Source organism: Papio anubis, unplaced genomic scaffold (assembly GCF_008728515.1).
Source record: "Papio anubis isolate 15944 unplaced genomic scaffold, Panubis1.0 scaffold916, whole genome shotgun sequence".
Taxonomy (NCBI): Eukaryota; Metazoa; Chordata; class Mammalia; order Primates; family Cercopithecidae; genus Papio; species Papio anubis.
In genome coordinates this window covers 11,284-15,155 of record NW_022169410.1, presented here as the reverse complement: position 1 = coordinate 15,155, position 3,872 = coordinate 11,284, and the positions used below count along the sequence as shown (strand labels likewise).

The 3,872-nt window shown below is 39.0% G+C and overlaps 1 pseudogene across 1 annotated transcript; it reads right to left on the bottom strand.

Moving 5' to 3' along the window:
• Nucleotides 1-388: 388 nt before the first annotated feature.
• LOC101012504 lies at nucleotides 389-3,170 on the bottom strand (annotated as a pseudogene). Its single transcript, XR_004181901.1, has one exon. The product of XR_004181901.1 is annotated as a serine/threonine-protein phosphatase 2A 56 kDa regulatory subunit epsilon isoform pseudogene (transcript).
• Nucleotides 3,171-3,872: the final 702 nt, after the last annotated feature.

Below are 3,872 nucleotides of genomic sequence, written 5' to 3'. Positions count from 1 at the left end.
CCAATGGGCAGAGATTCTTCATAAACCTGTGATTTTAATGTCTTTTACCTAAAAAGATGAATTAACAGCAAACCAAAGTTTACGCCATCAAAAATAGATATAATGCGGAGTTGAAACTAAAGGGCTAAAATGACAAGGACTAAAAAGGAGAAGATTTGTTACAAATTTATTTTTTATCACTTTGTTCCAGCATTTTTGAAGTCAGTTGTTTTGTCTTTGGCAGCCTCTGCCAACCTTACAGTGAATCCTCATCAATGTTCTTTTTTTTTTTTTTTTTAAATCTATTAATTCCATTAAACCATGTTGTGTCTAGTGTTGCATATGACTTTTTTTTTACTTCTGGTTTTTTTTTTAAGGAATTAACCATGCCAGTTTTTTTTTTTTTTTTTTTTTTTATAAAGTTACCGAGATAACAATATCCATAAATAGCTGACTCTTACGTACACACTGTGACCTGATAATCCTGAAAAACTTTATGGGAGAGAAAGTCAGCAGCTTTTTTTCCTTTTTCTTGAAAACAATAAAACTGCACATTCTACTTTATATTTAAATGTAAGGAAGAAAATATACAAGCCCATATTTATATTGTATTTCTATTAAGAGCAACAGTAGTTCATACGTTCATGTTTGCTACCGTCACAATTCAACGCAGGAACACAGAATCAGCTGTATCATACCATGAATACTGCTGGAACTGATGGTTTAGGATTACCAGCTCACTGCTGCCATGTCCATAACAAGCAAACGCATCCTGGAAATAACCCCCCAAACATATATCTTTCAGTACGTAATAACGCAACTGCATTAGGTAAGTACATACTGTACACAAGTTTTATTAGCAGTTTAGCTACCCTAGAACATCTCTGGTATGTGTGTTCAATGATACATGCAGCTAATACTGGTCAGGTACTGAAATCTGTGATGTCCCAGTGCCTGTTTTCAAAGGATTCAAGCCATTGATTTGGATTCACCATAAACTGACGCACGAATTCAAAATTCCCTTCCCTACTATGTTTATCACCTCTTCTCTTTTAACTCCTAATTTTAAAACTAAAGGAGTACCAGGACTACCTGGTTACTGGAAAGATGTTCACCCCAGTAAACAGAACTTTTATCAGGGACCTTTATAATTCATGACCCCATTCCACGTGGACATTCAACTCAGGAAGATGTGCAAAAGAAAAAGATGTCAAATTACAGTCAAGTTATCCAGAGGAGGATGTTACACAAACTTATAAGGAAATGACAGTCTTTTTTTCTTCCTTTACTATAAATACATTTAACAGCTTAGCAGACAGACAAGCTAAATTTAAGATTGTTCACATTTGAAAATTGTATCATACTCTCTGCTAGTGATAAAGAACTCCCAATAATGGAATTTTAACATAGCAATTTCATTAACAAATCTTTGAAGCCCGATTTTTTTAAGAGGGTTAGAACAGTGATTATGTTTGCAAAGTTTTGAGAAGTCCATCTGCTGTCCAAACTGTGGATTGAAGTCCTTATTTTTCTTTTCCTTTACTTAGAGACAGGTATATACAGTGCTGTTGTAATAACGAAACAAATGCAAAATCTACCATAAAGTTGCACAATACAGAAAACTGTTGCTCCATCTTCTGCTACATAAATGTGTGACTCCACCAATTAGCAATGTTGCTGTCATTGTTTTTGTTAAGTTGGAATTATTCCATCATATCTAAGACCTCTCTTTAACTCCAGATCTTCCCATTTTTTCCACAATTCTTCACGCTCCTTTTCTTTCTTTTTCTCACGCTGATGATCTGACTTGTATGTGGCTGTCAGCTCGTCAAACACGGTGCTGTTCATTTCTATAAATGCCTTCAACACATTGTACACCAACGCCACAATAGCCGGATTCCAATGTTCTTTCGAAATCCTGTAAAGCCTGGAAAACATGATGCGAAGGATGACGTTAGAGTTTTCTTCTATCAAACTCATGATGTATTCATTATTCCAATACTAGAGTGCTCTTTCTGCCACCTGAAAATGAGGGCTGGATACACACTTGGCAATTTGTTTAAACAAAGGTTCTTGGATTTTAACACATTGTGAAGGTTCAATCACATCCAGTATTTCTTCCAGTTCCCTAAGGAACATGACCTCTTTGACTACATGTTTTAGACCAAAACTTCATTAACCCCCTAATAACTGGTTCTGTGAGTGAAGGATCTTTCTCCAGAAACTGCACTATACAATATGCCAGCTGTGCATGGCAGAGTGAGAAGCTCCTGACAGTGTGTAAGGAGATCAATACTTTCACCAGAAACTGTGTTCTGCCTTAAGAGGTAAAGCAAAGCCATTGATAATACTTTCTAATATTTCCAGCAGTTCAGCTACACCATTGAAGTGTTCTGTTTCATAAACAAACTTTAGGAAAATATTGTTAATCTGTTTTCAGATGAATGCTCTAAGACTGAGAAACTTCCCATAAATTCTGTGTTAAGACTGTTTTAAAGTAGTCCCATTCCCGAGGATCTTCGCTGTCAAATAGCTCCAGAAGTGAGATCATCAGGCAATTTTCCAAGCAATCTACTTATTAATCCTCCCGAGGAGGTGTAGTTTTGTCCCCCTTTTACAGAAGAGGAAACTGGGCACATAAGGGTTAATGAATGTGCCCATGGTCTCACAGCTAATAGGTGGTAAAGCTAGAATTTGAACCCCAGCAGTTAAGGCCAAAAGTCCATGATCTCAACCACTGCACTATACTACCTACTGATATTCCAAATACCATTTTTGTATTTTTAATAGAGATCGGGTTTCACTATGTTGGCCAGACTGGTTTCGAACTCCTGACTTCGTGACCTGCCTGCCTCGGCCTCCCAAACTGCTGGTATTACAGGCGTGAGCCACTGCACCCAGCCCATTAACAGGTATCTTAGTCCAAAAATAAATTCTTGATTTCTTTCCCCAAACTTAACTCCTGCCCTAGTCTATCTTATCTTCAATGGCACCTCCAGCCTTAAAGTTGCTCAGACCAACTTTGGAGATGTTCTGAATTCTTCTCTCTCACTCTGTAGAACAAATGCGTGAGCAAATCCTACCTATTATTACATGTGAAATGTATCCAGAATCCAACAATGTCTCCCCATCCCATCTCAACCATCCTAGACCAAGCCATCAGCATCACTGGAGTGCAGTGGCACTATCTCGGCTCACTGCAACCTCCGCCTCCCAGGTTCAAGTGATTCTCCTGCCTCAGCTTCCCGAGTAGCTGGGACTATAGGTGTGTGCCACGACGCGAAGCTAATTTTTGTCTTTTTAGCAGAGACAGGGTTTCACCAAGTTGGCTGGGATGGTCTTGATCTCTTGACCTCGTGATCCGCCTGCCTCGGCCTCCTAAAGTGCTGAGGTTACAGGTATGAGCCACCGCACCCGGCCTATCACCTCTTTTAATTGATCTTCCTGCTTTTATGTCTGTCTTCCCATAGTCTAACCCCTCATTGCATGATCTGGTCCTATCTATTCTCTAACTGTGTCTGTCACTGCTGTCCTACTCTCTCACTCTGATCCAGCTGCACTCATATCTTAATTGTTCCTGGGACAAGCCAAGCGTGCGTTCACCTCGAGGTCTTTGAAATGCTTCTCCATCTGAAATGCTGTTGAGTTGCAGGTGATCATTTCCATTTTCATGGTTCTCACCTTACAGCTTCCTTGCCAAGCTTGTCTAACTCACATTATTTTGTTGTTGTTGTTGTTCTGTTTTGTTTTAAGCTTTTGGCAGCCTGAAGTCATGATTTTTAGTTTCTGTCTCTAGTGATAAGTGGAAAAGAGGGATAAGGAAGGGGCTTTAGTGACCCTACAAGAAACAGAAACTAAGAACCCATAACAGTATTTTCTCCCTTGGACACCCT